Source organism: Rhincodon typus, chromosome 3, assembly GCF_021869965.1.
Source record: "Rhincodon typus isolate 14 chromosome 3, sRhiTyp1.1, whole genome shotgun sequence".
Lineage (NCBI taxonomy): Eukaryota > Metazoa > Chordata > Chondrichthyes > Orectolobiformes > Rhincodontidae > Rhincodon > Rhincodon typus.
Window position 1 is genome coordinate 39,930,093 of NC_063334.1, and position 14,308 is coordinate 39,944,400.

Below are 14,308 nucleotides of genomic sequence, written 5' to 3' on the forward strand. Positions count from 1 at the left end.
TTACAGCCATATATAAGCACATGAATATATCTCTAGCTATTATTTCAAGATAAATAAGACTATTATCCTTTGAGATCTTCTCTTTAAGCAAAGATGACGGGGATTATTTGAGCTGATCTGATGTCTTCCTGACAGGAAGTCTGATTAGTTTGATTGTTAGGCATTAAAAGAGTGTCTGAATTATTTTACTGTGAAGAAGTGAAGATTGTTTTTATGCCTGGAGAAAATGGATTCAGCCTGTGTATTAACAGGGAATAAGCTGTGAGTCACAAAGTCCAAAAAAAGTATTGAGAATGTTGTTTTATAAACAGTTCAATTTTAAACTGTCCATTTAATTTCAAGATATAAGAGATTTATGATCTCAAAGATAGTTATTTAGAATTTCTGCCCAGATACAAGGCGCAGGAGATGCATACTGGATGGTTTGTGGGCTTTGCGATGGCAAGGATACAAACAAGGTCATTGTGATATTGAGTTTCAGAATATATCTGTGATATATTAGCCTGAGACAGGAAGAGGACAGCTAGAAACATGAATCTCTGTGGCTCACCTCAACAAAATGCAGCTCATACTCAAACTGAATGTAACAAATTTGTGGGATTCAAAACAAGACTGGAAGATTTACCTAGCTTACGCTCCAGATCTCCAGTAATACAGTACTTTCACGGAGAAAACACCTTTCTATGTTTGGAAGTTTCCAGGCTGAAGAAGGAAAAGAACAAAAGTAAACCCTCAGGAGTTAAGAATCACTTTGGACTAAATGCCAATTAAAGGACAGCATAGTGTATACCAATGAAGTGTGTTTTTCTTTTTACAAAAAATATAGTGGTAACAATTCTGTTCTGTTGTTTAAACTGCTCCCAAAAATAATGCTTCCCCAACAGATTTTAGTCTTTTGTTACAGTCAATGTCTTATTTTGTGCAATCTTCTTGTGCAATTCTTTTAACTCAATGCTCAAGTTTCTTTTTAAACTTTTTAAGTCTTCATTGAGATTATAACACCATAAATAGTCATTTCCACAGTTCGTACTAGTGTCAAACCATGAATGTGAATTCATGCAGCAAGATGATGTTAAAAATACTCAAATTTCAATGAACATTTGAATTGGTTATCCATCTTTCAAGTGAATCATTATTGTCTTAAATCATTTTTAACGGACATCATCCAACATGTGCTTTGCTGTATGTAATTGTATGATATATGAGCAGAACCAACTAATCGTGAAACAACTGAAGTGTGTTTGAAACGTGCTGTGAGTAGTATGACAGAGATAAAGGAGGAATGTAAATACAGGTTAAATAAGAGTCACAGACAAGTAGAGTAAAGCATTTTAAAAAGCTTTGCAATAACAGTCATAACAAGCATTAAACTGAAAACTACAAAATTAAAGTCGTAACATAGGCTTCAACACAATCTATAGCAGAAAGGTAGGGTAGATTAAAGAATAAACATATCCTTAAGGAAACCATAGCTCTGAACCAAGAAGTTGTTCAAGCAATTTTAAGATTCCTTTGACATCAGGTTACTCCCTCTGGTACCAGGGGAAAGGACCCCTTTATAAGAGCATATTTTTCTACAAAATAAAAAAAAGGTGGTGAAATGTAACCTGATGTAAAAGCTTCTAGAAGTTTGACTATATTTGGGTTGTCAAGATTGTCATGTTAAAAGATATTTCTCAGCTGAGAAGAATGGGTGTGATGAAGTGCATGCAATTTATATTCCATTTTGAGGGATTAGATTTACAACTAATAGCACATAGGTGTTGGTTACATTTATGAAATGTTTAAAAAGAAACAAGGTCAGACAGTCCTTCTGGAACCATGGTCTAATCTAATGAGTGTCTGACAGCAATGTCAGCAAGTGACATGGAGAGTTAATGGGAGATTGTTTGTTTATAGTGTGGCATTTACTCAGATGAAATAACTCTTCAGAGGTTGGCATTCCATAACTAATCACCCTTTAATTACAAATGTGTGGCCTTTGACAATAGCACTGCCTCCCACTAAGTCAAGCATTCAAGGTCTCAATATCCCTGACATTCACCCTTTTATGTCAGCCAGGTTTCCCTGATTGGACCAGATTAACAGCCCAAATCAGAGAACCCATATTCTATGATGTCCACCTGGCTGACCTCATTATAATCAAAACAACAGGGAGTAAAACATTCAAAGACATTAGCTTGCTTTTGGTTAGAAATAATCAAGGATTGATTTTAGCTTAGAGAAAGCCCAGGCATTGAAAGTTCAGTGGAGTTTTGAAGGAGACTTGAAAGGATGAGAAGCAAATATAATTACTAAAAGACTGCAAAAGCCTAATCTTTCAGTTTTGTGAGCATTCATGTAAGAAGAATTCACAGTTCACAGGAAATAACTGGGAAGAAGCAGTTAAGCCAAACCTAAATATCTGATTTTGAAAGCTAATTTCCCTGGATTTGAATCACTGTAAAGTGATATTGCCACAGAATGGGCGAAAATTTACCTTGTTATGTTTTATGATCCATCAAACTGTGTTCTATATTTAAATAACTTGGTATGTTTATCTTATACTTTTTTGTATAATAAACGTCCGTTTTATTATCAAAGAAAATCTGCAACCTTGTGTGCCCATGTTTAGTGAATGACCACCACATTAAATAAAAAAAACTATCAAGCCAGATTTCATTCTGCAATGTGACTTGTCCAATAGTAACATCCTCAGAGAAGACAGTTCTCAGCTCTAGAGTAAAGTTTCAGAAATCAACCGCAGTACTGCCAAAAGATACCAAGCAATCTGCATTTGTTGTAACCACAGAACTAGTGAGGAACAAGAAACCTTCTCTTTCTGCTCCACTTGGACAAGAAAACAACAATTCTTCAAGTATGTTAATTATTGTAGCTGCTAGAACTGATTTCAAGGGTCAACCTCTTTATTTCAACAAGAAGGAACTAAAGTAGTAGGTCTCAACAATATACCACACAGAATTATTGGGATTCTCCTTATGTGTTTTTTTTACATTATCCGCATTCATTTTAATCTTGATATTTGTAATTTTTTGAAAACATCTCTATCTCTTGATCCCTGAAGAATTTTTGGCAATAGTTTGCAATAAAATAATGCTTAACCCATGTTAGAAAACTTTGACTGATGGTTTGCTTTAAATTGAATGGTACAAATTAAGACATATGCTACATTAATTCACAGTTCACTGATCATGCGGAAAGTGCCTGGCATTCATGACTGATGATTTTTTAAGCATATTCCCAAAAATATTAGACTTCCAAGAAAAAGTTTTCTGCAACAGCATTAAAGTTTAATTTATTCTAGGTTATTAGCTGAAATCAGTTCAAGTAGCAAAGATTATTCATGGTTCATGCTAAGTTCTGAAGAAGAGTCTTTCCAAACTTGAAACATTAAATATGTTTCTCTCTCCACAGATGCTGCCAGATCTGCAAAGTTCCTCCTGTATTCTCTCCATTTCAGATTTCTCGCATCCATAGAATTTTGCATTTACTCACACTAAATGTTGGAGGAGGTTGTCTTGTGTAATGGGTAGCATCCCTAACTCAGGACAGAGGTTCTGAGTTTGAGCCTCATGCCAGGAATTGTTGGTAATAGAATGCTTGCTCAGCCTGTAAGTCCTTCCAATGTATCAATGGTGGATGGTAAAAATAGGAGAGTCTCCAGGTCAGCCATCCTGCAGAAGGCAATGGCAAGCCACGGCAATACTTCACCCGTAAGCACATATTAATCCAAAAGAAATCCACGGCCCAACCCTCAGAAACCAGCATGGGAGAAAAGACAGACCGCTTTGTGGAACACCTACGCTCAGTTTGCGACAAACGACTGCACCTCCCAGTCGTGAACCATTTCAACTTCCCCACCCACTCCTTGGACGACACGTCCATGCTCGGCCTCCTCCAGTGCCACAACGATGCCACCCGAAGGTTGCAGGAACAGGATCTCATATTTAGCTTGGGAACCCTGCAGCCCAATGGTATCAATGTGGACTTCACAAGCTTCAAAATCTCCCCTCCCCCGACTGCATCCCAAAACCAGCCCAGCTCATCCTCACGTCCCTAACCTGTCCTTCCTCCCACCTATCCACTCCTCCCACATCAAACCCCACCCCCATCTCCTACCTACTAGCCTCATCCCACCTCCTTGACCTGTCTGTCCTCCCTGGACTGATCTATGCCCTCCCTAACTCCCCACCTACACTCACCTTTACTGGCTCCATCCCCGCCTCTTTGACCTGTCTGTCTCCTCTCCACCTATCTTTTCCTTTATCCATCTTCTATCCACCTACCCCTCTTCCCTATTTATTTCAGAATCCCCTTCCCCTCCCCCATTTCTGAAGAAGGGTCTAGACCCGAAACGTCAGCTTTTCTGCTCCTCTGATGCTGCTTGGCCTGCTGTGTTCATCCAGCTCTACACTTTGTTATCTCAGATTCTCCAGCATTGGCAGGTCCTACTATCTCTCCCAATAAACCATACACCCGTTCAAACTTTGATAGTAGTACAGTGATGAAATAACCTTTCACCTGTAATGTTATCGGTCATCGTTCTGTATCCAGTTTGAACAACTTGTGAAGAGACAGAAGGCTTAATTTTAGAAAGGAAGTCAGGACATCCATATCAAGGGACAAAACATGTTCCAAGACTATGTTTGCTGATAGGGTAGACCTACTCAACAATTTTACCACAGACTGACACTTAATAAATTAAGACCAATTAAGGATGGCAGGCAAACAAAAGAAGAAATTGCTGGAGAAATTTAGCAGGTCTGACAGCAACTGTGGAGAGAAAAACAGAGTTAATGTTTTGAATCCAGTGACCTTTCTTCAGAACTAATGTCTCTTGATGATGCTGCCCAAGCAACAGGCAAGCAGTTCTGAAGCCTCAATAGTACCAGTGGGAGAACTGGTCACTGCTGAGGCAGGCAGAAGATCTGGGGGTCTACAGGATGTAGGGCCTAAATGATGGCAGCATTGTAAAGTGGACCCTAGGGAAGCCTTTATTTATGGAAATTGGAGACGGCAGCTTCTTTCGTCCTGGTCCCTTGTTGTTAAAATGCCCCAACTGTGGGACAGTGTTTGAAAGCATCCCATGAATTTTCTGTTTACCCCAGATCTGCCAGACTACTTCCCTGGAGATCTGTAAAATCCTGGCATCACGTAATTCCAATGTATAAAATTGTAATTTCAAAGCGATGTATCATGTAAGGATATAAACAAGTTTATTAAGTGAATTTTAACATCTCCTACCTGGCAGAGACAATGTACAGAAATCCAACCTTCTCCGCCTCCACCTTCTTCTAAGATTAGACCTCTTTCAATGGTAAAGTTGTGTAAAAGACAACCTTGAAAGCACTGCTGTGTCCACGTTGGAGCTTGATATTTTGGCAGCACCTGAAGCATTGCTGCAAGATGTCAATAGTTCACTCGACTACCTCATTATATCTGCACTCACCGTCTCTCTATTATCTCCTCTAAGCATGTCAGCAATGGTGGTAGAATCAAGCATTGGTCCCCTAGGAGCCATGCTTACAATTTGTCTCCTCCTCCAAATGACCTAAATACATAAGAGTTAGATTGCCTTCAAAGAATTGTCACTACTGCCTAGGAGGTGGCATTAACCTGAATGATCCTGCAGTAATCGTTTGAACATTGGTATGTTGAAAGCTTTTACACTTCACATGCCCCATGTCAAATCTATGTATGGGCTCTGAAGGCCTCGTGTTCTCATCAATCATGACTTGGATTTTTGGGCATCCTTTCATAAAGAAGAATTGTTGAGCCTCTTTACTTACTGCTGCTTTTCAATAGGAATCTAATTAAGAAACAAAAGTCCTTGGGAACTAATATCAGTGACCTGCTTCATTAATTTGTGTTGTACGCATTGGCAGATGTTGCGCATGAACTGGAGGCAGAGAAATTTAGAGTGGAGGTCACCTTTGGTGTCAATTCATGTTATCCATGTGATTGAGGTTGTGAAATGGCCAATCTCAAGTACATATCATATTATCTGAAATTATCTCCCTTGTTAACCAGAGATTGTGAAAGAAATTCCATCTAAGCTTCTCCAGATAGACCATAAGATATAGGAACAGAATTAGGCAATGCACCTCAGCGAGCCTGATCCAGCATTCAATCACAGCTGATATATTTCTCAACCCCACTCTCCTCATAACCTTTGATTTCCTTACCAATTAAGAACCTATTTATCTCTATCTTAAATACCCTTGATGACTTGCCTCCACAGCCTTCTGAAACACTGAGATTCACCATCCTTTGATGGGTGTACTTAAGTTTCTAAACAAGGTGGACGGTTACTGGGCAACTATCTCCGGCAGAGAAAATGCCCCGTGGCATCAGATCTTTGTTAAAAAAAAACGAAAGTAGAGATGAGCACTAAGTCCATTACTCATTCCAGCATGTGGGGAAAAAGATTCTTGGTACTAAACAACAATAATATCGGCATAGCTCCTTTAAAGTATCAACAACAACAATAATAAAGAGGATTTTCCAGCAATTGTGGCCTAGGCAATACAGGATATAGTCTTCATGGTGGAGCAATTGGGATACACAAGAAGCCAGAATTTAAACAATGTAGATTACAGAGAGCTATAGGATTGGAGGAAATGACAAAAATAAGGTAGTAGAGGAATTTGAAAGAAAAGATTGAATTTTAAAATCAAGACAGTGCACAGTAAGAAGTTACTTTCTGTGGGAAAAGACCATCATCAATCTTTATCACCAGTGATAAAAAAGCAAACAAAGATCTCTATTTTGAATCTTGATGATTTTAGAACAAAAATAAGAAAGGTAATATGGTTTAGAAATGATTTTGATATCTATAATTCAAGGATAATTCTTTTGTTTCTTTGCACTGAGAAGGCGTCTACACTCAAAATGGAAACAGAATTTGATGAAAGCTAACTCTCCCTTATTGATTAAGATGGAGATTTTTGTTTAAAGGGAGGGCATGATTTTAACTCCCTGAAAATCCATTGACCTAAACAGCTAAAATTCAACTGTAGCTGTTAGGTTGTGTACTATGTAAATTGGTCAAGTTGCAGAAATTTATTGTACAAGGATCAAACATCGGTATACATGCAGAGCCTAGTTAATAATTTATTAAATAATTTTATAATGAGTATATCACAGTGTCTTTGACCTTGATGGATTCATTGTTCTGCATTCAGGGTCCATTACATGGGAATGTACAACAAAATGACAGAGTTATGCCATATCCACAAGTTGGATCTATAGACCACATCAATCTCTAGGCAGATGATGACAGAATGTTTCCCCTCCTTGGGGATTATAAAATCAAGGGACACTGATTCAGAATGAGGGATCTTCTATTTAAGACAAAGATTAAGAAGGATTTATTCTTTCAGATTTCATTCTTCTTGCTCAGAGATCTTTTTAAAAGTGAGCATTAGAAGCTGGGTTATGGAATATATTAAAGGGTGAGTTAGCCAGAATTAGGATCTATGAAGGAGTCAAGGGTTTAGGAAGGCAGGCATGAAATTTGAGTCAAGGCCACAATCAGATCAGCCATAGAGAAAAGTCTTGGTGGACTAAATAGTCCACTTCTGCTCCTATTTCCTCTGATCTTATTATGAGCTACATTTCTGACAAAGGTTGTCAAGCTGCTCACAATACTGAACTTTTATGTCATTGGCTAATTCCAGGCTGGCACTGAGGATGCTCATTAATCATCAGTGCACTGACACATCAGGCAATTCAAAAATGCTTTGTTTACTACAGATGCCTTGCCAAAAGTTTCCTGTGTTAAACCAGTAGCAATGTGGGTGGGTATTTCACTTTTGCCATGCAACTAGATTCTGCAAAGTGTAAGTTATAATTGACATGGTTATCCGAAACCCTGTACTGAATGGCCTGACCTATAACACAGACTATAATAGAAAAATGTGTTGGCTAACTGTGACTGTAACCATCAAATAATCCAAAAGGCAAATCTAGCAGGCAGTCGTTGTACCTTCATTGTGAGTAAATTATTTTATTATTTGAAGGAGAAAGCAGCAGAATGATGTCTGTAAAGTGATGCAACATAATGTATTTAGCTCTGACTTGTAGACCATGTGAGACAGCCAAGAATGGTAATAAAATAAAACACAAATGATCGCCAGGATAATCATGAAACACCCAGCTGGCATGTTGAAGCAGCTCGTTAGACACATGGACACAACAGGGGTATACAGCGATCAAGATCAAAAATGATCTCACACATAATAGTCTGTTGCATGTTTCGTATGTAAGATCCAGCATTTGTTTCAACTTCAGTGTAAGACTTAGGTCAATTAGAATTACAGACTAAGTTAGGAGAGCTGATCTAAAAAGGACTTCCAGCTTAGAGTATCTCTAAAACTACAAAGTTCATAGGGCATTTTCACAAGCTTCACAGACTTTATCAGGATTACCACAAGTGAAACATCATATTTAGCAAGTGGCTGTGGTCAGCAGTCACATTCATGTTGGAACATTGTTTACCATCTCTAATTGACTGGGTACATTGTCTCTTCATTTAAGTCTATTTTCTGTCTTCTCTTCTTTTTCATGATGATGCGTGCTTGATACCTTACACATATTTGATACTCTGTTCCCTGCTGGGCTGAGTACCACATCAGGTAAAACCCTACCTCTGTCCAGCTGATTGGGCAGTCATTATTTGACTTATTGCACCCCTAGTCAAGCTGTTTCAGTATAGTTACAATGCTGGCATCAACCCAACAATGTGCAAAATTCCCCTGGTATTTCCTGCACATAAAAGATAAAACAAATTCAACTGAGCTGACTACAACCCCATCAGTCTACTCTCAATCATCAGTAAAGTGACGGAAAGTGTCATCAACAGTGGTATCAAGCAACACTTGCTCATCAACAACCTGCTCATTGGTGCCCAGTGTGAGCTCCCCCAGGGCCACTCAACACACAACCACATTACAGCCTTGGTTCAAGCATGTACAAAAGAGCTGAACTCCAGAGTTGAGGTGAGAGTGCCTGCTCTTAACATCAATGCTGCATGTGATTGAGTAGGAGTACTTGAATAGTCAAGGAGAAGAGCAAAACTGGAGTCAATGTGTTTCAGGAAAAAACCTCTCCTCTGGTTGGAGTCATACCTGGCACTTAGGTTGTGGTTGTTGGAGGGTTGCTCATCTCAGTTTCAAGACCTCTCTGCAGGAATTCCTTAAAGTAGTGTCCATGGCTCAATAATCTTCTGATGACCATTTCTTCATCATCAGGGTAGAACTGAATAGGATAGAATAGAATAGCAATTTATTGTCATACATATTTTTACAAAAAAAAGCAAAAAGTTTTATAAGTTGCCATACCACAGTACCTAAATTAATGACAGAAATCATCAGTAAGAAGGAAAAAGAAGTAAAAGCTCATCACAGTTCAATTAATGACTCCTGGGATCGGGGGTACACTGGAAAACCAGGCCAAAACTGCCACACAGGTCTGGGCCGAGACCTCCTCGCCAGTCTGAGACTGCTCTGCCACGCTGAGACGAAACACCACTTCAAGACTAGACCGCCACACTGGGCCGTTAGAAGACCTGGAAGCCACTTCCGAAGCAAGGACGAGACCTCCACGCTAGGAGCAGACCTTCACACTGGGCTGCTGAAATACCCAGATGCTGCCAAAAAAGACCTCCACGACAGGACAAGACCCCCATCCTGGATTAAGAACACCACGCCAAGCTGAGACCACCACATCAGGAGGCCTGGGGATTCTTGCGGACTATTGGACAATGTGCAGAAGTATTTGTGATCCCCTCAGTTCATGTGAAACAGTTCACATCCAAAAACACAATATGCAGACTGGACAATATCCAGACTTAGGCTGAAAAGTGGAAAGTAACATTCATGCCACTAAAATGCCAGCCAATGACCAGCTCTAACAAGAAAGAACCTAATCATTTCTATTTGACTTTCAATGATGATACCATCACTGAGTCCCTCACTATCACCATTCTGGGATTTGTCATTGAACAGAAAGTGAACTGGAGCAGCCATATGTCTCTCCTCACTGAGAGGTATGCCGGAAATCAAAAGCCATTTCCAGAGTTATCACAAAGGTTAAAGATTTTATAAAACTTTGAAAATTCTTTCATTTATCTATCTCTTAAACTGAGGTTAACAGAAAGAATGAACCAAGTTTCTGCACTTAACAAGAATGCCTATTCATTACAAACAAATAGATTCTATCTACACGTAAATAGTTACGAACGGTCAACATATAACTCTACCTGTTAAAACTTTAACCCCCTTATAAAAGTCTCTCTCCAAACACAATATAGACAGACAGAAAAAGAAGGATGTTATGGGTAGAGGGAAAAACTGGGAAGGTATTTCAGTGGTCCTTCTCCACAGAGTTTGCTGAGATGATCCTTTTGCTGATCAGAATGATGCTTCTTGATCTTTCTTCTCCAGATACCTTCACCTGTTTGCAAGAGGCACAGGATCACAATTATAAATATCTCTGATTTATTAGTTAAATGTCACAGCCTATGGAACCTGATGAGGGAAATAAACTAGCTCACCTTCAGGCTTGAGGTATGTAATAATACAGAATAACAACTCCTTTCCTTCCAGAGATCCAGTGACTTCTGACCTGAACATTCATACCTCAAGATGTTCAGCTACCTTGGAGTCAATTACATAGCTGTTCTCAGGCAGAGGGCCTTTGACATTGGTAACAGGTCACTAGTCAATAGACCAATCAGCTACTTGTTACCTGCCGAATTATCATTCACATATGCCCTGTGATGCCTGCTTGTCTGCAAACTAAATCTTCAATACAGCTTGAACAAACAGCAATGTATACAGCACTTACATTGTATGTTAGGTCACCTGCTTTTATTTTCTATAGCAATCCTTCAATAACCCTTGGCTTTTAAACTAGTTCTTTTCCCATTTCTGTCCAAAATCGAAAATACTGAAAAGTAATAAGATACAGACTTTACAATATACAACAGCAGTCTGAGGCTAGGAATCCTGCTCAAAGTAACTGAACTCCTGGCTCCCCGAAGCCTAGCCACCAGCTACAAGGCACAAATCAGAAGTGATGAAATACTCCCTGCTTGGATGAATGCAGCTCCAATGATACTAAAGAAGTTCAACACCATCCAGGATAAAGTAGCCCAATTGATTAGCTTTACAACACTCATTCCCTCCACCACTGACATCCAGCTGCAGCAGTGTGTACCATTACCAAGAGGCATTGATGAAATTTGCCAAGGCTCCTTAGACAGAACACCTCAAACTCATGACCAATACAATCTAGAATAATAAGAGCAGCAGATACATGGGAACAACACCATCTATAAATTACCCTCCAAGCCAGATACTATCTTGATTTGGAAATTATTGCCATTCCTTCTGGGTCACATCCTGGAACATCCTCCGAACTGTGGGTCTACTTCTGCCACATGGTCTGCCAAATTTCATGAAGGCAGCTCATCACCACCTTTTCAAAAGCATTTAGGGATGGGCAATAAATGCTGCTCCAACCAACCAGGGCCCTTGTCTTGTTTCACAACTATTTGGCTGGACATGTTTGCGTTCTTTGCTGATTAAAAAGCTATCAACTTTCCTAAGGTTACCTGGGGCTGAATGTTATCGGGTCCTCAACAATGTGGGTGATATGGTGAGAAATCTGGGAGAATGACAATGAGAAATCCAGCAAGGATTTATTTTGCTGTCAGGGGCGAGAAGTCTCACTTTTTAAATAAATTCTAGATGTCAATGTGAGATTCTTGCTTGGGGGTGGTAAGAAGCCTATTAACAGCGATTATTGTTTGTCATTACACTGAAGTTCAGTACATCAGTATGCAGACTTTATTCCACCACGCAACAGAATAGAAACTGGACATTTAGTCTTTCCAACATGAAAATCAGAGCTGGTGCCTGGAGACTCCTGCTTGCCATTTGCTCTTCTCGACTGCCATCTTGCTCACCTGGATACTAGCATCTCAGAGCACACACCTAAGCAGTGGCACAAGCACTTCACATCCATATGCCAGCCTCTCCACATCATCATGGCACATCTCCAATTCACTTACCATATGCTTCTTCATTTCTATGCATCACTTTGGATGCATCAGCACCTAACCATTAGAATACTGCTTCCATGACATTTTGCACACAGGAGCAGGCACCCGTCTCACGGACTGGACCAGGTTGCAAGTCAGGCCTGTTCACTTGTTGCCTTAGTGCTCAGTCACTATTTGTATGCTCACATCATCTCTGCCTTGCCTTGCTTCTTTCAACTTTGCCCCTAAGGCAGAGCTTAAAAGCTCACAGAACTGCTGCACTGCGTTACTTTTCAGTGCGGACACATAGCCAGGCAGCTTATCATGGTTGTCCACAGTCATAAGTCATGGCAATGCACATGTTGCTGTGCAGCACCATGCTACATTAATCTCACAGCTGCAGAATGGGCCAGCAGCTTACATGGCAAACATACTTAATATGCTTCATGCCCGCAGCTACATGTCAAAGACCAAGGAGATTAGTTTGCAGTCAGTTCCAGCGATATACCTTTCAGTCAGGGGATTCTGGCACAGTAAGTCAAGGGCAGCTTCCAATATCAGTCCTGGGACTCTGGGCACAGTCAAGCAACCAAGGGAGATGGTCACAGGCAGCAGGTCTGTGCTTCTATATTCTGGAGACTGGGCTGCAGTCAGCCCTGTAGGTCCTGTTCAGCTACTCTGGGGAGTGCCAGGAAGACAGTCAGGGAGCTGTACACATATCAACCAATATTCTGTTCACTCATTATTCGAGGCTGTCCCGCTAAGTTGCTGAAAGGAGTGGGCCATAGTCTATTTGGGCAGGGATCCATTCCAATAAAAATCAAGATGGCTTATCAGGGGTCAGTACTGCAAAACAAGGGAGCATTATCGTCCACGTGACCCTCAGCCATTACTTTCCAGTGTGCTGTGCAATGCTTTGGCCTAATCAGTCCTAATCATATCATGCAAGGTAATGAAGGAATACCACTAATGCCTGTGCTACCACAAAATACTTGTCCACCTTGAAAGATGCAGCACAGTTGCCAAGACAACAGGTACCTATCATTTAATTATTGCCTGCTCGTGGCCTTGGAGTTCTGGTAAGGTAGTCCTGGGGATGTTTGTGTCCGGATGGCCCAGACATGCTGAGTTCATCGTGCTGAGAAACAAGTGGGGCTTCCTCAGCTTGATCTCCCACAGACCTGAAGATGTCAGGTAGGGCAAAAGTGGAAGGCCTGACCACCTCTGGCATATCCTGAGAGGGTCCTTCTCCAGCTGAGTGCCTCCTGGCACCACCCTGTCTCACTGTGAGGAAGGGGAATCTGGAGGGAACTCAGGGTCCATTGAACGCCTGTCGCCTTGGAGTTGGTCCTGAGGGCTAAATAAAATATACGCAATCCTACACATAGTTTTGTTCCAGTGACAGGCCTTATTTTGGAACTGGTGGGTAAGGACTTCTAGTCAGACTAGCAGCTGAGGAAGGGTCACAGGACCCGAAACGTTAACACTCTTTTCTTCCTTCACAGATGCTGCCAGATCTGCTGAGCTTTTCCAGCAACTTTGTTTCTGTTGCAGCTGACCAGGACCCTGAGAATGAGTTAAGAGCCACTCTTGCTAATATTCATTTCTAACTTGGCTGCAAATTCAGCCAAATGTTTGATCATCCTGATATATAAATAGTTCTATTCAAGTATGTAGTGACCCAAAACATCATTACTAATAATATCCTCTGCTCCACCTCAGCCACTACAGTCACCTGTTTTATGATCTGCTTTTACCTTCCACCTTGTCGGATTTGAACTCTGCATAACATTCATCTAAAATGTGAACAATTTTGTTGAAAGTAATGGTTATTTCTGCCAATAATGTGATCTATGATGATGATAGCATTGAGTTTGATGGTTAGTTGGTTCAACTGGCTTGAAGCCTGGATTACAATAAAGAGTGGCACCAACAGGACAGTTCAATTCCTGTGCAGACCGAGGTTACCATGACGGACCCACCTTCTCAACTTTGCCCCTTACCTCAGGCTTGCTGACATTCCCATCAGACCCTGTTTAATGAGAGAACAGCCTTCTGGGAATATGACGACTTTACTATATACTACTGTGGGTCATTACAATATAACCTCATGTTTATTCCAGGTTTTTTCCCTAATGGAGAGAAATTGAGTTGACTTGCATTGGGAATGTCCACAACTTTGGTTTGGCACAGGCCCTTACTTATTCGAGATTCAATGTTGCAGTGGCTGGCTGCTCCTGTCTGTCTTTGGGTACACTTTTC